The following is a 25,963-nucleotide window of genomic DNA, read 5'->3' as shown; positions in this document are numbered from 1 at the left end:
AATTAGCTCTAACTTCTCTCGTCTTGTACCTTCCGTCAGATTATGTCAAAAAAGAAAAAACAACAAAAACAACAACAAAAACAAAAAGACCTTGTAAGCCTTTCATAAAGCTCCTCTGAGTACTGGATAAATGCACATGACTCAACACTACTTCATGCAAAAAGCAATTTCTTTAGAGTGCCCCCCAAGACTATAGCCTAAAAACACCCCAGGCTAGGAAAAGTGAATCTTAGCCTCACCAGCTCCTGTAACACTTCTAAAGCTTGATTTAGCATGATCTTTATATGATAAATGGATATCCTATTCTGAGATGGTTACACTGGCATTTCTAAATCCATGAGGTTGATTCCACATTAACACTTGTAGTGTCCTAAGAAGGATTATTGTCACTTTCATCTTAAAGCGTCTGAAACATCATAAAAATAACATCATAATTGAGGACGAGCTCAGTGTCACCTTCATACTGGCCCCCCGTGACCTAAACGATAATGGCAAAACCTCCTTTCAAGATGCAAAGAACAAGTGTAGATCCACCAATACCATAAGAAATCTTTAGCTATGTCTTTTCCTAGGACAGAATGGAGACAATGAAGGAAAAACCCATTAATCACTCAGCAGGCCTCAATGAAAGATTTAGCACATCTGTTGGCACAGGTCCTCTGAACATGGGCTCTTTGGCTTCCTTGAATAAAGTCCACATGCTCCTATAGCTCTTCAAAAATGCAAACCATTTCAGGATGGAATCTAAGTTTTACCCCTGAATTTTTTTTTAAGCAGTAATAGTTCTTGACTATTTTCTTTGTCAAGTTGGAAATTCGGTACTTTCTTCAGGTTGGAAGGTCAGTATCCTTTTCAGATCATGAAGAAACATTGCCTCTTGCTAATGTTTCCAGGTGAACAATATCTCAAAGTATTGCATATGTATGGCTAACATCTTCTAAAATAATATTTTGCTAGAAATACAAAAGATGATTTCATGAGTGGATAGTTCATATTGAATGCTTATGATGGTATGAATCTTGAAGCATGAAGGCAGATGAGGTCAAAGTCTATCACCTGGGAAACATGGCAGAAAGTTAGGAGATCTCACAGAGAAGAATATACTTTCATGAGTCCAGCATGATCTGGGATCTTTAGTTTTCTAGGTTCAAACTTCATTTTGCCAGCACACTGAAAACACCTCCTTCCATCTGGGGTGGGGGTGGGGGGTGGAATTCACATGAGCTAAGCTCACACAATCTTTAATAAGATAGAGTATTATTTCTTTAATTTTTTTTAATCTTTATTTATTTTTGAGAGAGAGACAGAGTGTGATCAGGGGAGGAGCAGAGAGAGAGGGAGACACAGAATCTGAAGCAGGCTCCAGGCTCTGAGCTATCAGCACAGAGCCTGATGCGGGGCTCGAACTCACAAACCATGAGATCATGACCTGAGCCTAAGTCGGATGCTCAACCAACTGAGCCACCCAGACACCCCGAGTATTATTTCTTTCTTACATATAATAATGCAGACATGAGAACCAGGGCTGTTGCAGTGGTTGCTCTATCGTCATGGACCCAAACTCTATCTCTACTCTGCTATTCTTACAATAGACTTCTACCATCAAGTTTGCCTCATTACACAATATGGCTGCTGGAGCGCTGATAATTATGTCCACATTACAGAAAGAAATAAGAAGAGGTAGAGGTGGGGGGAAAGGCACGGTAGTTATTGGCCTGCTTTTTAAGGAACATTTTGGAAGATCCAGCCAACAATCATTGCTTATATATCTCAAATAACTGAACAGGCAGCCTGGATATTTAATATTTTACTGATTCCACCTGGAATAAAATTGGGATTCTATCAGTAAGGTAGAAGTGGAGAATGGAAATTATTAGGTAACTAACATCTCTTCCACAGACTATTCCACAGAATATTAAATTATTAACTTACAGCAAGAAATACTACTGCATTTTATTAAGGAGTAGACAGAATTGAAATGGAAGTTCAAATCAAGCCATCAAGTTGGACGTGGCTGCAGGTTTGCAGAAAGAAGCTGCCAAGAACTGACCCAGTCAAAACAGGTGGCCACAAAAGAACAAGAGAAAACAGAATAAATAAAGGAGGGCAAATGAGGAAAGGAATGTCAGTGTAACAGAACAGCAAGGAAGTAGAAGCAGGAAAAGAAAACCAGATCAAGACTCAAAGAATGTATACAAGAAATACATTTGCAGAACTAAAAAGAATTCTGCTATAATAAGGTTTCTCAATCTCAGTGTAATTGACATTTTAGACCAAACAATACTCTGCTGTAGGGAGCTGTCTTGTATTGCAGCGTCCTTAGTCTCTACCCACTGCCAGTCATGACAATCAAAAATGTTTCCAGATATTGCCTAAGGTCTCCTGACATGAGGAGAACCAAAGCACCCTGTTGAGTACAATTGTGCTAGAAGCTTTGGTGCTGTTCCAGCAACTCAGAAAATGCCTTAAAGGCATGGAGTCACCTCTTGTATTTTATGTATCTTATCTCGGGACATGTGACTCTCAAAAGCACTGATTGTGGTATCAAGAAGTTGGAAGTGACCTAAGAGAGCTGTCACTAGGGAAGGAGCCAAAACGTGGCATTGGATGCATGCTCTGGAATTCTAGGCAGTTGTTAGAAGCAAGGAGCTAGATGACTCTATAGCAATGAGTATAACTTTGAAATATTATATTAAATGTTTCAAGATTAAGGGGGATCTGTACAGTAAAGTTTATAGAAATTTAAAATACAGATACACAAATAACCCTACAGATTTTTATGAGAATACAGACTACTGAAGTATAGGTATCAGCCATATTAGAAGGAAGTCCTCTGTAGGGGTAAAGACCGGGGCTGAGAATAACAGGGAGAAAATAAAATTACATTAAGGTTAAAGCCTTATATAGTACAATGAGTTAGTATGTCAGGAACCAAAGAGTATAATTAAATTAAGTCTCAGCAGTTGCTGTCCAATAAGAAAATAACGAAGAAAAACATGACACTATAGATCTTAAATTCACATTTTCACTAGATGGTTGACATACTGTCATGGCAAAGGCCCTCCTGGCACCGAGCAAGCTCATCGACTGTAGAAAGGTTATGCAGCATCACACTGATACCTTCCTAATTATGATACAGCTCCTAGGCTTTCAGTTATGTGAATAATCAAGACTCATGACAAAATGTGAGCTAAACTTCTACAATACTAACTGAGCTCCATTTTGATCATTTTAATAATTGAGCTATTTTGTCACCATTCTTTATGTAGAATCTGCATTCTTCCTCTCTGAACTGGACATGGAGCATTGGCATATCCCTCTTTGCCCTGATGAGTAATAGTTACCACTGAACTTGTTCTCAGATAATGAGGAGTGTCTATGACTCAAACTGTTGACCAGCATTAGCCACTCTCATGTTAGTAGGTGGTGGTAGAGATGACATTTCAGCCACGGATGGTTCAGGTGATGAAAGTTTTCCTCCATTTCCTTATCCTAGAGGGATGCTGCCCTGCTCCTTTCTTGAGCTATACATTACAAATGGCCAAAGTGATTGAGTCAGGAGGGATTCAATGGCTTTATCATAAATTCAGTATGCAAGATAAACAAATGAGGAAGACCTCCAAGAATGTCAGTGCTAACCTAGAGGTAAAATTTTACAAGAGTAACAAACACCCACAACTGGCTTTCATGGACTTACGGCAATTTATTTGTTCAAATTAATTAATTTATTTTTAAAGACAGAGAGTGCATGTGCATGTGAGAGTGGGGGAGGGGTAGAGAGAGAGGCAGAGAGAGAGAACCCCAAGCAGGCTCCTCGCTGTTAGCATGGAGCCCGACGCGGGACTCAGTCTCACAAACCATGAGATCTTGACCTGAGCTGAAACCAAGAGTCAGCTGCTGAACCAACTGAGCCAGCCAGGTGCCCCAAGGACTTACAGCAATTTAAACCTCTGAATGGTAGCCAGCTGTGACAAACATCAGGATACACCACTCAAGTTCCTTCAAGAAAGGACTTGCTATTTATCTGCAAAGACTATGATTAGTAGATAGCCTCCAGCTTATATTTCCTTTAGGATCCCCTTTAAGAATTACCGCCAAGGTGTCACTCTAGCCAGGGAAGCCTTCAGTCAACAATAGAGCAAGGCAGTGGTGTAAGGGCCAAGCCATTCCTGCCCAGTGTGAGATCCTCTAACAGACAACTTGTGCCATTGCGTGTACAGTTTTCTCAGTTCTACATAATTATCTGATGACTCCCACCTGCCCAACCCTATTTCCTCCCCTTTTGTTTCTACAAATATTCTCCCCTCAAAATCTTTTCAGACTTCTAACTCCATCTCAGATCTGCTTCCCAGAGAATTCTATCTGTGACACTGGTGGCGCTGATGAAAATTATCATTAATGTATTTTCATATTCCTGGAGAACTTGGTTGGACTCAAAGGGAAGGAATTCCGCAAAAGCTGTAAAAACATAAAAATGTATGTGTGCCTAGGTGAGTTTTTATAAAGGGGTCTTAGCTTTTACAAAAATTCTTAAAGGCATCTGCCACATAGAATGATGATTATCAACCCTCCCAATATCCATTCTTCCCCTCATTTTTAGCTGAGAATGGAAATGTCAAAATAAAGATTCTATTATCCAACTTCCCTTGCAGCAAGGCATGAACAGGTAGACATGTTACTAAATAGGAAGAGATCATCTCCATCCTCCTTCCATCAACATGATGACTAAAACTTCACCAGACATCCTGGAGTGTGAGGTGGAAGTCAAATGTTGAAGATGACAGGAGAGTAGATTAGAAGTCTACATCCTTGGCAACATGGAGGCAATATTCTAGTTATGGATTGCCTAGGTTTGAAGGAAGAAGAAATAAACGACTACTTTGTTTAAACCATAGTTATTCAGGATTCTCTGTCAATTCAAGCTAAATCTAACCCTAACCAATCCAATGTCCATGACCCCAAAAAGATTAATAACTAATAATAATAATAATAATTCCTTAAATCAATCTAATTTGTAAACTTTTTTTTTTTGAGAGAGAGAGAGAGAGAGGAGAGAGAGAGCAAGCAGGGAAGGGGCAGAGGGAAAGGGAGAAAGAGAATCTTTTCTTCTTATTATTTTAGAGAGAAAGAGATCACAAGAAGGGGAGATGGGCAGAGAGAGGGAGACAGGGAATCCCAGGCAGGCTCCATACTCAGCATGGAGGCTGATGTGGGGCTTGAGACCATGACCCTGGGATCATGACCTGAGCGGAAATCAAGTCAGTCACTCAACTGACTGAGTCACCCAGGTGCCCCATAATTTGTAAACTTCTTGAGGTCAGAAGTATCTCTTATTCATACTGTACAACATTGTACCTGGGATCTAGTTGCAATTCAGTATGTATTTTGATCTTGAAAAAACGCATGGTAAACGAAGCCCCACATATTGTCAGGAGCTGCACATTTCAGCTCAAAACTTTCCATTTAATTTGTTTCTAAATTGAATGAATGCCTCTCAAGCTATAAATCCCAGGAGGTGGGCTTTTGTCATCAAACTGTTGAATATGTCCCAAGATATCTATTTTAACCCCAGAATCTGATCTGGTTCCAATATTATTTCAGAGTTGATTTAAACTGTGTACAATTCTCCAACTTTTTAAAATGGAATTGCCTTTTTATAATGGAAAAGATGCTCCCTTTATCGAATCTCTGTGAAACAACTAAGCAGATGACAAGCAGTCTGTCCCAAGATAGGGCTTTGGCTGGGAAATTACCATACGTTAGTGAACGACCACTTTCTCTACCCTGGTCAAAGCATAGCAGCCTAGGAACTCAAAAGACCTAAAATAAGAATAATGAAAGTTGATACTGTATGACAATCACAGCCAAGAACATTTCAAAGTTTTTTTTTAAAGTTTTGGTATTCACCCATAACTTATTTTCAATCCATTTCCCACTATCCCACTAAATACCAGCTCTAGGTTACACTTGAGGTATAAAATCTCCCCAGTTTTCTACTATTAAATCCCATGTATTATTAACATAAAACAAGTTCAGTTTGAACCAAGAGCCTCTGGCCAGTTTTGTATCTTTACAGGGAAAATCTGAAATTCGAGTAAAGCAATCATTTCAGTAAAGGCTTTGAAAATGAGTACTTTTCCTTTTATGGCAAGTTGTTCCAGTCACTTCTCTGTTCTCTGGCAAGTCTAAACGACAACCTAACCACTTTTGTACTTTGTTCAATTCTTGGATAAGAAAAGTTATTCAAGGACACAGTTCTAACGCTTGAAGTTCCATTGCTTTTGCCAGAATGAATTACAACCCCTGCAAGACGCAGAAAGAAAGTTACAACCGCTGATGTTTTCACTTCCTTCCACACCGCCCCGGCCACCACAGAAGCCTCTCGAGGCTGGCCAGCTGTGTCAGCAAAGCCACACGAGTGCCGTGCACTGACTCTGCCCCAGGATCCTGCCAGGACTTCCGTCCCAGCCCTTCGGCCGTTGTGTCATGTTTGGCTATGGTGGATCCTGTGCTGACACAGACTTGAAAATGTGTCTGCTGTGCCAGTGGCAAGCCTCACACGGTGCCTGTGACCAGGCTGCAGAAATCGTCAAAGGAAGCCTTGCACTGCAGTAACAATTTTAAAAGGGAGAAAATTGCCCAGAAGTTTTAACATGGTCCACACCCTTGGAGACACCACATGGAGCCAGGCTGGCTGGGTTTGAATCCCGGGTCTGTTATTATTCACCGTCTGATCTTCCGTAAGTTGTGTGCCCCTCCATGCCTTACTCTCCTTATCTGTAAATTGAGGGTCAGAGGACCTAACTCTTAGGACTATTATGAAGACCAAAGGAATTAAAATTTGGAAAGCACTTGGAACAATGCCTGGCACACGGGAAGAATTACATAAGTGTGAGTTAAATACATTTTTTGTTTCAGTTTCATCCAATAGAGGATGCATCCAAGTCCTAGCTTCTCACATAGAAATGGGCCTTTAAATTCAAGTATGGCTTCTCTCAAGATTGTACTTTTGTTTCTATTTTCCAAGATAAAATTCATCACACATAAGTAAGATTCAATTTAGCTCATTTCAGCTGAGTCCTACTGCACCGTCAGTGACAAGGCACTGGGCATTGCAGAGCATGTCACAGCTGGTGCTGCAGCACCTGTCCTCAGGGACATTATAATCTGACAGAGGGAATAAGAAACTGTGTGATCTTAAGCAAGTCACTTAACCTTTCCTTCTGAGCTTGGCTGCACACGCCCCTGATTATAACTAATGTCAGAGGTATTTTCCAGCTTCTAAAACTTAAACAACTTAAAATAAAAGGCTGACAGCAAAGAAGGGAAGGAGAAATGCAAAGTGTGGGAAGGGCCCAAGGAGCAAGGATTATCAGCTAGTATTCTCTAGGGTTAGCAGTAATATAATTCGTGCTGTCTCACCTTGAATAGTTGTCCCTTCCCCGCTAACTCAAATCACTTAAGGCATGCAGATCAGGGTTAGGGAGAGTACTTTTTAGTTTAAATCAGTACAATTTAAATTGTGAGATATTTTCAAATTTTAATGGCTGAGCTTTAAAATATGGAGGTCATCAAGTGGAAGTCCCTTTTTAGCAGTACAGGGGAATGTTCTGCACCTGGCCTAAGTCATACAGGTCTCTATCTGAAGGAATCTAAGTTGCCCTGACCCTGGCTCCCATCAACTTAAGCAAGAGCTCTGGCGATCTGGAAACTCCCTGTCGGAGGGGTGCCGCGGAGGTCTCGCATGAGCTCAACCAGCAGCTTGCGTGCACCACTATCCAAGCTGCTTTCCCAGCCACTGCTGTTAATCTGCTCAGCTTCTCTTCTTAGAACTTTCGCAGTGCTTTATCTGGATACAGCAATCTCTCCCTTAGCTGGGATAGGTGTCTTCAAGGCACTGTGCTCACTATGATGCCAATGACAGTTCCACCAAATACTCAAGATGCCTTGTGTTACTTCCCATGGAAGGTCCTCCTCCCTGGGGCTCCCTCAGACCCCACAGTCCTGCACAGATGCACTCCTGGCTCTGTGAGGTGTCCAACTGCATGCTCATTATCATGCAATGGGAGGAAACTGGCTCTCCTATTCATGCTAAAAACTATTGGAATGGTCCCCAACAGCAGTGTGTCTTGGGTCCAAAAGTGTTACAAGTCTTGGTAAGAAAATTATTTTGGGTGTTAGTTACACAATGCTCCTCCTCCCAATGACCCAAATGTGCTATCAGTGGTTAGGTGACAATCACATCCCTGCACGAGCTTCCAAAGATCTCCCTGGGGAGGTCCTTCCCTCTACACAGACTTCTGTCAGGACATTCACCAGTTCCCCCATGCCCACACGTTTCTTCAACTTGGCAACAAACACAGGTCCTTTCCAAGGCATCTCCTCAATTCTTAAGAAAATAGGCTTCAAATAATATTGCTCAAGCTTTGAGGAAGAAAATGCTTGATATCAATATTCAGGCAAACCTCTAGAGAGGTGGCTGACAAAAATTAGGAGGAAAGAAAACTAGAAAGGAAGTGTGGCAGCTTGCCCGTTATGCCTCCAAAATCCAATCTTTCCTTCTTCCAAATTATGATAGCTGATCTGGGCATGAGGTTGCCCAGCCAAGAAGATTTTGCCCAGGGTCCATTGCACCCAAAAGTCACTATGTGGCTGAGTTCTCACCCACAGGACATGAGTGAAAGTCATATGTGTAATACTTGTGCCGCTGGCTTAAAATGAAATCAATACTGCTCCCCAAACCTTTGCACTGAAAGTAACCACATTTCAGTCAGGCAGAATGGGACAGCACCCACTGGAAAATGAAGCAAAGGTAGGAAAAGAGAGATGGAATGAAGGAAAGGGGAAGGAAGGAAGGAGAGAGGAAGGAAAGACAGCTGTTTTCTTAAGCCCAAGAGTTTGTAGACTAGGATGAATATCTACTACAATTTCTTGTAAAGAGACAACGTTAACAATATTGTATTATGCACTTGAAAGCTGCTAAGAGAATAGATCTTAAATGTTCTCACCACACACACACACACACACAATTATGTGAGGTGATGGAGCTGTTAACTAACCTTATTGTGGCAATCATGTCACAACATATGCATATATCAAATTATCACATTGTACACCCTAAACTTACACAATATGTCAATTATATCTCAATAAAACCAGGGGAAGAAAGAGACAACAGTGGAGAGTCACTACAAGGAAGACCAACATAAGCATAAGAATGTCTTTTGAGATAAGAGACATTGAATTGTCTGGAAATTGAATATGTGTGCAATTGGTTCTCAGACTTCACTGTGTGAATCACCTGGGGAGTTTGTTAATATAGATTTAGAGCTCGATCCCCTGAGATTCTGATTTCAGTCAACCTTTGGTAGAGGTCCTGGGACCACATTTTTAAAGTTCGGCTCTCAAAAGCCACAGTTGCTCCATCAAACACCCAAATATGTTTGCAGTACCTAGAAAAACCCACAGAAAAGTGGAATCAAAGAACTGAAGAGATATTGAGAATGGTAGAAATCTATAAAAAGCCTCAGGAAATAATAGACTCATTTATTATCTTCCAGCCAACTTTACTCATAGGATGCTCTTCTAAGAAAATAGCATTTCCTGTATTTCCTCATAAAAGATATTTTCTACAGGGTATGAATTATTATTTCAATCTTTCTATTACTTGCTGGTTTACAAGTTCTTCTTATGATAAATATAACAAAGGGATTTTTGTGGAATCATCTCTCCAAATTATTTTACATTCCTAATTATGGAAGCCTAAAAAAATGAAGTTCCCTCCATTTCTTTATGCCTGAATTTCTACACCATTCATGGAAAATAAAACTGCTTGATCTTAGTCCATATTAGAATCAGAGACTTGACAAATCATGAATTTCCTACCTGGTCACTTATTTTGATACAAGTTGTTTATAACTTGTTAATAAGATAAATTGCCAATCCTGTACTTGCCTCAACTTCTAAAATTTAAGCAAGAGTAGATTTAAACCATCACCTATCCAAGGCAGAGTCAAGCATGTTACCTAATCCAGAGGTTCTTAAAGGGTGGAACCCAGACCAGTAGCCACAGCAGCAGCATCTGAGAATTTGTTAGAAATGCAGATTAAGCCCCAGTCCAGAACTACTGGGGGCCTTTTAGGTACTTCGACTGCTCACTGGAGGTGGAGAGCGACCGCCCTACACTTCTCTCTCCAGTGTTTTCTGAACTGTAAATGCAGCCCATCACTGTACATCCCTTACTATTTCTGATATCAATCCCTCTGTCTCTATCCTAGTCCAATCCCTTACCATGTGTCATCCATACTACAGGAGAAGCCTCTGTGTAGTCTCCCTGTCTTTAATTTTGCTCCTTCGGTATCCACCCTCCATGGAGACTCCAGTGCTAAATGCTAATACCGATGAATTTTACTAAGTAAAATCTTTCAAAGGCCTACAGGATAAAATCTAAATGCCCTAACCTGTCAAAAAAAACTTTTATTATCTGGCCCTCCTTCCAGGCTTTAAGCCTTGATAAGCAAAACTCCTTCACCTATTCTAATGTCTGCTTACTTTTGCATATGCTGTTCCCTCTGCATGCAATGGAATACTTAAGGCAGAAACTTTGACATGTAAAGTTGTTCTTATCTATTCACCAAAGCAGAGTTTCTTCTCCTTAATCTTCCCCACTCCAACCACTGCTGTCACCTCATGCACACCCTGCAGCAAAAACAAAATCCTATTCATTTGTACAAGTTAGTCAAGTCTTACTTCCTCTGGGCAGCCTCCCTTGATGGCTCCTGGCAGATTCAGTGACTCTGTCCTTCTCGCTCTAAGGCATTACAAAAAATCTCTTCTGAAGCCATTTTTGGTCTTCTGCAATTTACAATATGACGTTCTTTCTATTGAGGACAGGGACTGTGTTTTGTTCCATTCTGGAGTCTCAATAACCTCAGCACGTAGCACAGTGAACATGAAACAAAGAAACCAAATGATGTTACTTGGTAAAACCGATGAATGAATGAAGGAGTCAATGAATAAAAAATAAGGAGAGGAAAGGAAAATACCTTGGGCTTTGAAGTAATTTACAACCTGGATTTCTATATTCTGCTACATTATTTTACAGGTTGCAAACCAGTGGCCAGCAATCCAATAGTCTCCAAGGACATGTCTTATTTCAACAGTACAGTGTTCAAATTTTTTCAAATGCCTTTGATGGGGCATGCACCCTCTTTTGAGCATCTAGTCCCCCTTCATCCATTTTTGTCTTGCTTCTTTCTACCAGAGTCACACATTCATGTCACCATCTTGGCTCATGAAGGCATGTGAGTCAGCCACCAGACTTATCCTTTTTTCTGGACCTGATCCTTGGCTTCTGTTTCTTGGCCACAGCTCTTGCACTCCAACCCAGCTGCTGCCCAGGTCTTCCCTTCTGCTTCTGACTAGCATGCTTAGATATGCAAGTACACATGCCAGAACTCTCAGCATCATTCTTCGGTGCTCATGGTGAGCCTCTCTGAGTTTGAAACCTGATGTTTCTCTAAGGTGGTGCCTTCCAGTGGTCCCAGTTCAGGGTTCTCCTATGTGGGGTGAACTTTAGGGTATAAACACCAGCTCTGACACATTCAAATTGTGTGCCCTTGGAACTCTATTTCTAACCTTCAGTTTCCTCATCTGTAAGTGAAAAATCATGTCCTCCTTGTAGATTTGTTGGAAGGATTAAGTGAGAAATTATAAGTTAGATCATATTGTATAGTTTTTGCAAACTAGTAGAGACTTATTAAATTTGTCTTCTTCAAGTTCACTAATGCAACGCAGTCTGATAACATAACCAAAGAGCTTCTACTATGTGTTGGTCGGTTTAAATGCAGATTTCCATGAATCCTTACAAAATAACCACCACAACTGTGAGTTGGTACTATTATTCCCATTTTACTTAAAAGGAAATTGAAGCTCAGAGAAGTTAAAACATTTTCCCATCGAAATAAATGTTGTAAGTCAGTAAGAATGCTATAAGCAATGAAAGTATTTTTTAAAATCATCTTACAAGGAATTAGAAAGTTAATAACCCCAGGGTTGGGTCAATGAATTCAACCAAGTAGGGGCACTAGGTCAGGGTCCCAGGCATCTTCTTGTTGCCTGCCTTCTTGGTCAGAAGATAACTATGACCATTTTATCCATTTATAGCTCCAGTTTAGGAATAAGTAAGGGCAGTGGCAAAAAGAAAATGACTTTCTCCTCATGTTGTGCTCTCCTGTTTTAGGAAAATATTTTCTAGAAATGCCCCAGGAGCTTTCCCTTATAGCTGAATGGACCTAAGTGGTTCACACAGCCTCGTTGGAGGGGAGACTGGGCAAGCTACAATCTTACTTTCTCAGCCTCTCTGTGTGAAGCTGGGAAAAGCAGAGGAGGCTGGGAATTGGGCTTTGATGGGCTGAACAAGTGTCTCCCACAGAAAGACTAGGACAACCAGGATTCCAGGACAAGCCTGTTTGACCTCAAAGGTTGTATCCCTATCACTGCTCTTTTGCTATACAAAATGTAAATTGTTTTATAGAAATTTAACATATTAATACAAAATCCAAACTAAGGTTTCTTTTATCATTCTGAATTCTTTCAAAGAAAGCCTGATATCTCTCTCTAGTGACCTATGATAAAAATGACATATTATAAATAAACTACCGTAACTTTATAGAATGGGGATAGAACTCTCTTGAAATTTGTTTTCCCTTTGATATCAAAAATATAAGTGATGTTATAAAGCAAGAGTCATCAAATTGGCAACAGACTTCAGATGTATTTAAATTGGAGGAGGATGGATTACACGTTTTTCAGAGATCCATTTTATATTTTTTGTCATAAATTCATGTAACCTAGGTAACATGTTTCCACTACATCTTTCAACCAAATACATCTTCAACATTTTCAAAGTTCAAGCCAGAATCTTATTCCAAAAGATTTTTGTGTTTATTTGAGGACCAGAGTTACATTTCAAATTATTTTAGCAATCTACTAATATTCATCAAGATTGAACATATAGAAGAGTAGAATATTTTAATCAAGTTTTTTAAGGATATTATATTTACTTAACTCAGTTGCAGTGCTGAAATGCAATTTAGATCCAAGTTATATTTCAAAATTAAAATTGCCATTCAGTTTTAAAGGAAATAATTGCATTTGTTTTATTAAAAGCAAAAAAGAAGTAAAAGTCTGCCTATTTGAAAATTAGCAAAAGGTTAGTTAATTTAGGGCATAAGAGAACCATTCCCTCATTTAGTCTAAACAATCATAGTTAACTATACTAGTTGTCAATAATGGAGCAGATTCTCTGGTTTAATATTTCATATTGTGATTCATGGAATCACCTTCTCTGTGTTATTGGTATAATAAGGAAGGAGTGGAGTATAAATATTATGCTCAGATTTGTCATCTAAAAACAAGACATTTACAAAAGAACATTAAAGCGATATTATCTGCAGGGGTGCTAAAAACTCCCCCATTAAAAGAAATAAAAAATCCTTCAAGTATCTGATGAAAACAAGGTTTATACTGGAGATGGTTACAAAATACCAAATGAATGCTAACTATGGTTATTGATCTCAATGTTGCCTGGTGAGCTGCGCTGTTTAAAGCTGCATTCATTAGAAATGCATTTAGCTCTTTGCAACAGAAAACCAAGTAAGACTAGCTTCCCTATAGAAGAGTGCATTGTTTTACACAAGAAATTGAGAAAAGGCAGTCCAGGGCAGGATGGCACCTATGTGATCTCATCAGGGGCCCAGATCCACAAATCTTAATGTGCAGCCTTCATCCTCATGATCACAAGGTAGCAGCTTCACTGCCAGGTAATGATTCTCATTCCAGATTGGATGAAGAGGGAAGGGGGGTGTGAGGTCTGGCCAGCAGTCCTAAAGACACCATTCTAAAATTTTATAACACAATTTCAAACCATCAATTCTAGTCCTCTCATTTTTCAGTGAAAAAAACTAAAACACTGCGAGATCAAATGGCTTGCCCTAGGTGGCCCAGCTGTTATAGTTAGAACAAGAATAAGTCCTTCTAGTCCTTGGGCTGATGTCATCTCTCCTGCACCCACCACTTTCTGGCTGTTCAGTGGGCCTCCTTTGGAACGCTGGTAATGATGGCACTGGGGACCTCTCCATACACCGAAGGGGACATGTTAGGAAAGGTTTGAATCACTGATGCATAAGAACCTTTATAGTATGGATACCAGGCTAGGGGGGCATTCTTCTCTCTCATCCTTCTCTGTAATTCCATCTTTTTCTATCGTCTGTAGAGTCAGCTCTCAGCTCCTTGGAACCAAAAGGCCATTGCATAAGTATCCCTTGGTTCCAGAAAGCAGAGTGGTCACAGTTACAATGATCCTGATGGTGAAGGTGGTTAGGAGGTGTGAAGGAAAGAGAACCCAACTTATTTTAAAAGTGGATGTTCTTGGTATCTACTTTCCTCAGCTGTGTGCACATCAAAGGGCAGGGACAAATGCAAAGGTCTTCTATGACATCCTATAACCACATAAACAGAAAAGAGAGCTCACCATTATCTTTGAAAGTATATAGGTGGCCTAAAACCTCAACCACTACCAAGCAGGTTATGTAGCTCTGGTTTGACTGAAATGAGGGCCGAATTCCTGCTATCAAAATAACTGGGTCATGTGGCTCAACAGGATGACAGTCAACGGACAGAGGAGCCATGTCGTTCGTCAGAACTCCACTTGAGGAAGCTGAGACACGTCCTGCTATGTGTGGCGGCAGATGGCCTCAGCATGCCTTCATGCTTGGTCAGATGTTATTAATCTATGACCAGAGGAGCAGGTGGCAACCCGGGACCGCACGATTTCCTTCAGAAGTCACCAGAGCTACAGAAAAGTGGGGACTGTCTCAACATGTTAGAATCTCCATAGCGCTTATTTTTTAATAATTGTACTTTTTAGGCAAATGGAAATGAGGAACTGACATTTTATCTCCATTTTGCTGGGGTCTGGGAAAGACTCCATAGAATATTTAAGTGAGTAATCATTCACTGAAATACTCACCGGACAAAAGTAATTCTAAAATAGAACATTAACTCCACATTTAAAGAAAAATTCATTAAACCTGAGTAGTTTGTTACCATGAAATGCATTTGATTATGTTTTATAGCATGAATGAATAGTAGTTTCCCCAGTATAAAGCATTCAGCCAAATGTTTTACAGATTAAGGTGCATTAGGAATGCAAATTATTCCAAGCCAAAGATGATTTCCTTCCTGGTTCACCTCTCTATAGCCCTAGGATATCACCCTAGGACCTGAGAGATCAACACTTCCATGAGTCTTCCTAGCAGAAGGGTCCTAATAGGCCTGGTCAGTCCACACTGATATATTTCGGTAAAGCAGTTAAAATAGCAGCATCACAAATTAAAACCTTAAATTTATTACCTACAGTTATTAAAATGCCATGGTCAGATGCTGTTCAGCATCCCTCAAACAGCTTTCTTTTCATATTATTATTTGTATTAGTGAAAGCCATTTAAAAATGAAATCCCATTTCAATTTATCTTTGTGTTTAGATTGTTGTTCCAGCCTAGGAAAAAAAGAAAAAAACTAATCCCTTTACAAATGAAAATTGCCTTCTTGTGTTCTGAACTAATTTAATCTAAATTGTTAACTCTGCAGAAGGTGCACTCAGAAGAGCGAAATCTCATCCCAAGGGCTAGAGGAGTAACAGGTTTATCTTACTTATGCATCTGGTGCCCTAATTCACAAGGGCTCTGAAACTCTGGACTTACCACTCAGCTCACAGCCGGCAGCAGCCCCCTTTCATTCAATAAATTCTGCAGTGGCAACGCAATAAGATAATAAGCTCAACCCAGTGGAGTATCCAAGATAAATACAGAGCTACGACACAAACCCGTAGCGATTGGAAAGGAGCAGCTGTTCAGTATCACGGGAAACTGCCTGGGGTGGAAGTTTGGGAAGTATGAGGAAGGAGACCTGGAAAGACAACTTCGGTTCACCCAACCTGCGAAGGGAAAATGCAGCATTCCAAAGCAAACAGCTCTGAATCATAAGTATGATGTCTGGTTTTCCTACGTGAACGAAGACCACAATCTGTTTATTTGTATGTCTTAGACTCACCTCTGCAAAAACACACACATGACTGTTAAAGTTTTATATTTGGCGCAAAATGCTGAATGTTCTCTTAGGTGAACCCACCCAAGAGCTGTCCCTCCATCTTGGGTCAACAGAGAGCCCCACAGCCGATGCCCTAGGTCACTTCTTTTCCACTCTCCCTGTAAAGTGGCATTATATTTGGGAATTCGGAAACCAGACCCTGACAGGAGTTTTCAACAGCGTCAACATGACTCCTGTCTACAAGGAAGTAGTTCCCTGCCACTCTTCCTCTTTAAGTTTAGCCTATGACACAATTAGAGAACTCCACTTTAACCAGATTGTGGTAAATGATTTCATCATAATTTGCTTTCTAATTTCAACTGAATTGAATGAGGACACATGGAAGTCCTGTTAAAATTTTCCCCAAACCTAGACCTTGAATGAAGCGTCCCAGGCAAGTTTGTTCCTGCCTGAATATTTGTTTCATAGCCCTTGAGAAACTTCGGTTGCAGTAAAGCTGTTCGACAGGTTCATGTTTGGGAGCTTTGGTAAACTCCACTCTTAGCAGCAATTACAGCACCTGCTAAAAATAATTTATAGAGACACACAAAGCCGGAGTGTGAGGGTGAGCAGTTGCACAGTTTCTGCCTCCAATGAGCAAGATAACCAGCTTGTCATTGTGGTTGATACACTCAACAAAACTACTGAATACTAGACTAACTCTGAAGCAGGTTGGATGTTAAATAAGAAGATATGTGATGTGTTGTAGCCACCAGGGTGGATCCCATCCCTCTCTTTATTTAAGGAAGTCTATGTTCACCCATGAATTCAGTACCATCAGGAATACAGGGTGTTGTCTGGAATTATGTCCTCACTCTGGCTTATAACAAAGGTGCTTCAGCAGAAAACAAGGAGCTTGAGCAGGCACTAGATGGGTCCAGTGCATCCAGGACGGCAGATCATGTCCACCTGATGACATAAGACCAGTGAGATTATAAATACAATGTGATGTGGTTGCTGAAAACTAGGCTTGTTAAAGCATCTGCCACTTGCAAGTTTTACAAGCTTGGACACGTAAAGCTCCTTTTAACAGTTTTCCCATCTGTGAAATATGGAAAATAACTTATGAGATTGTTGTCAGGAGTAAACAATACGCAAAATACTCAGCACAGTGTCTGGTTCAGAAGGTGTTTTAATGAACCTTACCTTTCCATTCAAATCTGATAACCCTCCCTCCCTGTAGTATGACAAAAAATGAACCCTCCCAAAGGTATCCATATTCTGATGTCTGGAACCTATGAATGTAAATTATTTGCTAAAAAGAAACTTTCAAACCGTTAAGGATTTTGAGAGGAGGAAATTTTCCTAGAGCATATGTATGGGTCTTAAATCTAATCACAAGCGTCATTACAAGAAAGGCAAAAGGACAGTACATACGCAGAACAGGAGACAACAATAGCCACATGAGCAGAGAAGGGAGTGGTGTGGCCATGAGCCAAGGAGATCCAGTAGCCACCAGAAGCAGGAAGAGGCAAGGAGTGATTCTTCTCCAGGGCCTCCAGAGAGAGCACAGCCCTGGGGACACCTGAATCTGGGGCTATGAAACTGATTTCAAATTTGGGCCCCCACAGCTATGAGAGAATCCATTCCTGCTGTTTTAAACCACTAAATTTATGGTGATTTGTTATAGCAGCTACAGGAATCTAATACCTTCCCCAACTTCATCAATGTCATGCATCGTGGTACATTGGCCACCTTCTTTTCAAGGCCCTTTGCAATCTACAAATACAGCCATCTTGTCGATTTCATGAAACCCAGGGCAAAAGAAAAAAAAAATTTGGAGTACCCCCCCCCAAAAAAAAGTGTTCGTTTTCCCTTTCACTGTAATTTTCACCTCAATATAAGGAGAAAATCCCGGGTGCTTTGTGATACACTACACCACAGATTGTGTTGGTTAGGAGGCATTTTTATAGCCTACACCACCTAATTCCAATGGAAAGCCCACCACTTGTTTGCTCCCAGCCCCCCCCCCTTAGGAGGGCAGTGCCAGCAGTGCCCCAGAGTGTCTCTGGCTGGTGCCGGTGGGACCAGCTTGTCCTGGGCAGAAGAATCACACATTTTCTCCTAAACTGGTTTTCCATGGTCATCAAAAAAATTCACTGAGATGATTTCAAGTAATATAGCAGATGGTTGTCAGTGGTACTTGGACACAGAGTTACACAGCATCATTTCAATTCTCTTTCAATCTCTTTTACATAAGGAGAAAATAGAATAGTATTTATATTTATTATGGCCTCCTAATTATTACAAATGTGTCTCTTTCTTAATCATTTATGACGATCGTGCAAAGCTTCATTTTTAAACAAATGTATCTAAATGCACACAGTGAATCAATGTAAACAAAAGTATTAAATAAAATACACCAGGAGTAGTCATAGTAAAGATAGTCCTCTAATGCTTAAAGTTTGGGGCACAGCACCCTAAAAAGATAGGAACTTCTATGAAATCCAGGAAAGATTGCATCCAACCCCAAAGTTTCCCAGGCATATTCCAATTAGCAACAAAACCTTAATCCCAGGACCATCTTGCCCTAAACTGCTCTCAGGTAGTTTCATTAGATTCTGCCTGAGAAACCCAAAGTGTAGTTGAAGAATGCTGTTTACCTGGGAAGCCCTCTGGACATTCACACCATCCTGATCAGAATAAATTGTGTGGCTGAAGGGACTTGTGGTTTTTCTGTTTTGTTTTTCTTAAGTTTACTTATTTATTTTGAGAGAGAGAGAGAGAGAGAGAGAGAGAGAGAGAGAGAGAATCCCAAGCAGGCTCCACGCTCAGTGCAGAGCTCAATGTGGGGCTCAATCTCATGACTATAATAAGGTCATGACCTGAGCCAAAATCAAGAATCGGCCGCCTAACTGACTGAGCACCCAGGTGCCCCTAAGGGATTTGTGTTCTAATGGTTATTTTAAAAGAAAGATGCAGTAATCTTAAATAATTCAGGAGTTATATAATTATAGTAATTTTTACATAGAAAACAAAACAAAAACCACTTAGATGATTTTGGTTGAGTCATACTTCACTCTGGTTAGGGAAAATGATAATAACATATTTAGGGGTGCCTGGGCAGCTCAGTTGGTTAAGCATCCGATTTCAGCGCAAGTCATGATCTTGCGGTTCATGGGTTCAAGCCCCGTGTTGGGCTCTGTACTGACAGCTCAGAGCCTGGAGCCTGCTTCAGATTATGTCTCCCTCTCTCTCTGCCCCTCCCCCACTCATGCTGTCTCTCTCTCTCTCTCTCTCTCTCTCTCTCTCTCAAAAATAAACATTAAAATAATAATAATAATAATAATAATAATAATACATCTAGAACTTATTTGTCCCCTATGGATGGTAACAAAACTATACTCCAGTACCTTCAAGGCACAGAAAAAGAAAATTACTTCCGGTCTTTGAGATACTTACATTATACTCATGTGCAGGGAAGACCTTGCTCCCTTGACTTATCTATAAAGATTTCGCTACCCTCCTGAGTCCCACCTACATGGTGGCAGAGAAAATAACTAGGACTAATTAGTCCAATAGACTGTTCCCAGGCCAAACCCATCACTGAAACATCAACTGAGGCCACACAGTTGTCTTTTGATAAAAGCTGCTCTTTATCCTTATTCCTTCCTTTCTCAAGTTGGCAGCAGGTATATGACAGAGATTGACAGGTGTTGCAGCAGTGGGCAAAGGGCATGTATGTATTTATGTTTCTTGTGTAATTCTCCTCATCGCTGAGCCTTCTAACAACTGTTACTGAATAGTAAAGATTAGTCCATCATTTATCTACCTCTTCATTCAACTAGGCTTCCGCAGGCTGCTTTAGTTTACTCTTCATAATGGTATGGGCATCCTGAGGTCTGGCCCAGGCAGCCATCACTATAGGCCTTGGTTAGAAGACAACTTCATTCTTAACAATGATTATTCTCCAGACTCAGACACCAGATTGTCTGTTTTCAGATCACTGCTTCCTTTCTGAGACCTTATGCAAGCTATTTAATATCCTTGTGTCTGAGTTTCCACATCTATAAAATGAGAGGATAGTAATAATACCACCTATCTCTCAGAATTGCTATGAGGATGAATTAATAAAGATAAAATATTTTGAGCAAGAATCTGACACATGTAAGTGTTATATAAGTGTTTACTATAAGTGTTATCATTGTTGTGCTAGGAAGGTGTCAGCCAGAGAATCAGCTTACTTCTATATCTCCCACAGGAGCATGTGAGAACCTATGGATTCTATTTAGATCACACACTTGCCAAAGGAAAATCCAGATCTTCGCTATGTTAGGCCATGGAGCATTCTCAGTTACGACCAGCTCCAGGTTTGTAGAGAGCGAAGTGTGAGGAAGTCTTCTAGAGTCCCAAAAAGAATCAAGGAAACTCTGTTAGCATCATTCCCTTTTTCTTGTCTAATCACCATGCCCAGGCCAAAACCAGAGAAATGACCTAGGGCTCAATTTCACCTTATCTCTCTCACCTCTCACCCTTTTCCTCCCCCATAATCCTCAAACTGCTATCAGGAACTTGTCTCTTACTTTTTTCCTCCTGTCTTCTTTCCCATACACCAGATCTTCCTCTTCCAGGCTCCAGGTTTGTTGGGTATGGAACAATGGTAAAGGAGTGAAGGAGAACTTACTAACAATGAGAACTAAATCAAGAAGCTTTCTAAAATATCATACACACTGCGCTACTTTGTAACCTAAAATATAGCAAGAACCATCTTCAAATACTCGGCGATAGAAGGAAAAAGGTAACAACAACTCTATTAGTCTGGGGACTGGGATTCATAGAAGGAGCAGGAATCCAGGATAGGTCAGCCCATGGAAGTCATTTCCTGAAGAGATATCTCCAGGCCTTCTTCCAATGATTCTTAGGGAGAAGGAAACATTTTAACTAGAAATAAAGTGCTGATTCTGGGTAATTATAAACTAAGATTCTCTAGCAAAATTGGTTGTAAGATGGATCTTTCAAAACTATAACGAACAAAACAGGAAACGCAGCACCTTAATGAGATACAATCTGGTGTCAGGGTTCTTTACAGACATTTTCTACCGGAAATGACAACTTCTAGAGTTCATGATAAATATATACATATATATATATATATATATATATATATATATATATATTTTTTTTCCATTATGCCAAAAAAAAACTAGCCTAAAAAAAAAAAGGAGAATCACTCAGCTCCTTGTAGGGCCCTCCTGTGATTTAACAAGGTAGAGCACACATACATATTCAAGACTTTCCTATTCAACACCATGCAATATCATGAAGAACCATGCTGTTCTAATACTAAAAAAAACAAAAAAAAAAAAAACAAAAAACAAAAAAAGTGCTTTGGAACTTCTCCAAGCTACTCCAACTAAAACATAAAAATAGAGACTATTCCATACAATAGATGAATCTAGAAATACAGACATCTCCAAGCTTATTAGCTGTAAATCACCATGCAAACCACCCTCCAACAATCTGCAGTGTCTCCTAATAAGCAGACGTCACTGCCAATAATTTCAGATATAAACTACACTGTCTCTTCGATTAACACTGCAGCCACAACTATATTGTACACTTGATTTTCAGAGGCTCTGTGTGTGTGTCCGTGTACATAATGAAAAAGTTAAACAGGCTCAAAGTCAGAAAGAAAACTTTGGTAACTCTAATTGTGTTCCCATTTCTGTCTGCAAGGTCATTCATTAACTGCAATTTTATGAAAGTGGCAGGCCCAACTCATTAAAGCTATTGGTGTTTTTAAAATGGAAATGGTTCATAACAGTTTAACAGAAGAAAAAAGCCCTGGGGTCATGCAGAAGTTTCTTCATTAAAAGAAAATTAACCCTGAATTTGTAGTGCCATGATTTAATAAGCAATGGTAATGCTTGCCCCAAATTTACAAGATCAAAAAAGTACCATATGGCTTGATTATATGCAGTAATTAGGATAGAATTGGGAAGTAATGGAATCATAGAGTTTTAGGCCTGAAAGAGTAGTAACAGATCATTTCATCCAATCTCTTTTGTTTCTGCCTCCCCACCCACCCCCGCCTCCCCACCCTCTCCCCCCTACACACATTTTACAGACAAGATAAATGAGTCCCAGAAAAATAAATTCCTTTCTCTAGGTTACATATTTAAATATTATAACTAAAAACCAACATTCTCATTTCAAAGGACAAAAGAAATTCTAGTGTAAAAAACAATCTAGAACAAAAATTTGCATTATATAAGACAAAGAGGCTAATAACCTTAGAAAGTTATTTCTACCAATGAGTAAAATGTTTAACAGACCAAAGGAAAAATAGAAAGGACATTCACAGACAATTGAGAAAAGTATCCATAGGAATTCTTGATAAATGTTCAATCTTAACAGAAAGCAAAGAAATGCACATTTAAACAAGAACATTTCATATTCACCTATCCACTGATAAAGATTTATAAGTATGTTAATACTCAGTATTTCTGCGGGTTACCAAGAGGAGTCCTTTTACATGCTGCTGGTATTGATGAAATCTGGTACAAACTTTCTGAATAGCAAGTTAGTAATATGTCAAAAGTCATAAAAATGTTTATGTCCTTTGACCTATTAACTCAACTTCTAACCATTTATTCTAAGGAATGGAGATGTACAACAATAATTGTGCAAAATACAGTGTTATAGGAGTGAAGAGTTGAAATCATTAAAATGTCTATTAATAGGGATTGCGTAAATACATTTTTTACATTTATTCCATCGACTACCACCAAGTAATCATGTCATGTGACAAAGTAAATTTCATGCTACAAAGGAGTTAATAAAAATATCAGGTTATAGAAGAAAGGTACAGGGGCGCCTGGGTGGCGCAGTCGGTTAAGCGTCCGACTTCAGCCAGGTCACGACCTCGCGGTCCGTGAGTTCGAGCCCCGCGTCAGGCTCTGGGCAGATGGCTCGGAGCCTGGAGCCGGTTTCCGATTCTGTGTCTCCCTCTCTCTCTGCCCCTCCCCCGTTCATGCTCTGTCTCTCTCTGTCCCCAAAATAAATAAAAACGTTGAAAAAAAATTAAAAAAAGAAGAAAGGTACAGCATGATTTAATAAATTGTTCTATCAATAAAAAATAAAATACATGGAAAATACATAACAAAATGTAAGGCAGTAGCATTGTAAGTATTTTTTCTTCTTATCCATAATTTTTCAAAATTTTATCAATAAACATGCATTACCTAAAGACAGAATCCAAACAATTTAAATGCCAACAAAGCATCTATTAAGATAAATCTGAGTTATTTATCAATGTGGAGGTAGAATGTTAAAATCTCCAGGGACCCTTCCAAGGATATTCTATAGTTGAAAACTGAGCCTTCAGAAAAACCACACTCTCTCTGTTGGTTCTGCTTCAATGAGAATAAGACAAATAATCTCTTGTGTGTGTGTGTGTGTGTGTGTGTGTGTGTGTGTGTGCAAGTGTGCACACATGCACGCACACACACACACACACACAAAGAATTATTTTCATACTGCATTTAACCTTTGGAGGTGTAGGGGGTGAGGAGAAGGATCCGGTGTCCCTTTAAATCTTAAGCATCACTTTGTAACTTCCATCACTGAAATAAGGTCAGTGGTTTAAATGCCTTTAGCACCTGATTAATTAGTAATCAGGACAGAGTAGATAGTTTTTCTGCTTCAGAGCCAGTAATTATCATTCCTGACACAGAATTCGACTTTTGGTAGGCAGCAGGCACACTGCTGTCACAATTATACTCTGCTCCACACTCCAAATTTATTTTAAGGTTCTGTTTGGAGAAAAAGAAAGAATCCTTGTAAAGACTTTACCCAAAGCAGCCCCTTATTGGAGTCATTTTTTTTCTTCTCATTGAATCCCTATATTACATAGGTGCTATAATCGATTATTTTCTGGAAGCAAAGAAATTGTAGAACACTAGTATGTATCTCAGGGAGATATTAAACAGTTTTGAAATTCATGTCATGATTATTAAAACAAAAACAAGGGAGAAGATATTGAAAAGACTATTATTGTATTATAAGATTCCCCAAAGTAGCATGGAAGACCTAGAAAATCTGGCTTTTTCCTCTTTAATTTTGAATGTTGTGCCTACAATCAAACATGTGTACAAAACTGTGCAAAGCCATAGTTTATCTAAGTCCTCTTAATTAGGGAACCTTTTGGGAAAACTCTTGCAATGAGTGGCTAGTATCAAAAAGACAAGAAATAACAAGTGCTGGTGAGGATGTAAAAAAAGGGAACCCTCACACTCTGCGGAACGTAAGACAGTGTAGCCACTGTGAAAAACAGCATGAAGTTTCCTCAAAAAATTAAAAATAGAAACAACATACAATCCAGTAACTACACTACAGGGTATTTACCCAAAGAAATTAAAATACTATGCATTTTAATAGTATTTATGCACCCCTATATTCATTGCACCCCTATATTCATTGAAAAGATATATGTACCCCTATATTCATTGCAGTAGTATTTATAATAGCCAAGATAAGGAAACAACCTAAGTATATATCAACAAATGAATGAATGAAGGAGGTGTGAGATACACACACACACACACACACACAATGGGATGATACTCAGCAATAATAATAATAATAATAATAATAATAATATCTTGCTAACATGGCAATGTGGATGGACCTAGAGGGTATTTTGCTAAGTGAAATGAGTCAGGCAGAGAAAGACAAAAACCATATGATTTCATTTATACATGGAATCTAAAAAACAAAAACAAAAACAAATGAACAAACAAATAAAATAATAGAGACAGATTCATAAATACAGAGAACAAACTCGTGGTAGCCAAAGGGGAAGGAGGTGGGTGGACAAGCAGAATAGGTAAAGGGGATTAAGAGGTACAAGCTTTCAGTTATAAAAGAAATAAGTCACAGAGATGAAAAGTACAGCATAAGAAATATAGTCAACAATACTGTAATAACTTTGTATGGTGACAGATGGTGACACACTTACCATGGTGAACACTGAGTAATGTACAGAACTGTCAAATCACTATGCTGTACACCTAAAACTAATATAATCTTGTATGACAACGATACTTCAAAAATAAATAAATAAACAGATCAACAAACAAATAAATACACCTGTGATAAGTCCATTGCCATTCACATTTCGACTGCAGGTAACCAAACTACCAACTATACATCCATTTTTCTACTATCAGTGTTAAGTGCTGAATAAAATAAATGAAAAAAAAAAAAACAAAAAACAAAACCAAGATGACCACAACAAAAAAAGTCTGAAAATCTTTGTCCATGAAAGGGTGGTCACAGCTGATACAGCCATATAGTCACAAACAAACAAACAAGAAAACACACAAATGCAGTGTACTGTATGGCCTGGGTGGTCCTTGATCTGTGGTAAACCTCTGGAGTCCTGTTCTCATTACAAAGCCATTCTTTTTGTGCTCCACTGGCATTTGCTGCCTTCAAATTGGAATCTTAGGTTATGGGGAGGCAGACTTAGGCATTTTTTGAAGTAATATAAGTAATTTAGGATTCTATGATCCTAAATTCCATTACAAGAGTGCCTGCAGGGGCGCCTGGGTGGCTCAGCATCTGACTTCCGCTCAGGTCATGATCTCACAGTTTGTGAGTTCGAGCCCTGTGTCAGGTTCTGTGCTGAAACCTCAAAGCCTGGAGCCTGCTTTGGATTCTATGTCTCCTCTCCCTGTCCCTCCCCGACTTGTGCTCCATCTCTGTGTCTCAAAAATATATAAATGTAAAAAAAAAAAAAATTTTTTTAAAAGAGTCCCTGGAAATGACCATTACGCATTTCTTTCAGATGCTGATGCTCTTGAGGGAGAGA

The sequence above is a fragment of the Lynx canadensis genome, chromosome C2 (assembly GCF_007474595.2).
Source record: "Lynx canadensis isolate LIC74 chromosome C2, mLynCan4.pri.v2, whole genome shotgun sequence".
In the NCBI taxonomy this organism is placed as follows: Eukaryota; Metazoa; Chordata; class Mammalia; order Carnivora; family Felidae; genus Lynx; species Lynx canadensis.
This window is presented reverse-complemented; position numbering follows the sequence as displayed.